At 34.2% G+C, this 301-nt stretch overlaps 1 protein-coding gene across 2 annotated transcripts in view; it reads left to right on the forward strand.

Moving 5' to 3' along the window:
* Positions 1–301, forward strand: part of LOC119591424 (dipeptidase 1-like) — a 285,765-nt gene that overhangs the window by 250,637 nt on the left and 34,827 nt on the right. The window lies entirely within an intron of this gene.

Genomic DNA, 301 nt, shown 5'->3' on the forward strand with positions numbered 1-301 from the left:
TTCTATGTTACCGTGTTGTTGTTTTTTTTAAAGTTTGTAAACGAAACCATAAGCTGAGCAGAGTTTCTGTGAATTTAATTTACAATTCCGCTAATAAAGCAAATTACTTGCATCGCATCTATGTACAAAAAAATACAACCTGAATATTTTATTAAGATTAAAGAAGGTTGCACGACAAATAAAAGTAAAGGTAAATAAATATGTAAACAAGGTTGGGGGGGTGGATGTATCCTCGAGAGAAGAGCTAATATCACGAATACCTGGGGAGGAGAATGGGAACAGCCTGTTTTTCTTGTTTGTC

The sequence above is a fragment of the Penaeus monodon genome, chromosome 28 (genome assembly GCF_015228065.2).
Source record: "Penaeus monodon isolate SGIC_2016 chromosome 28, NSTDA_Pmon_1, whole genome shotgun sequence".
Taxonomy (NCBI): Eukaryota; Metazoa; Arthropoda; class Malacostraca; order Decapoda; family Penaeidae; genus Penaeus; species Penaeus monodon.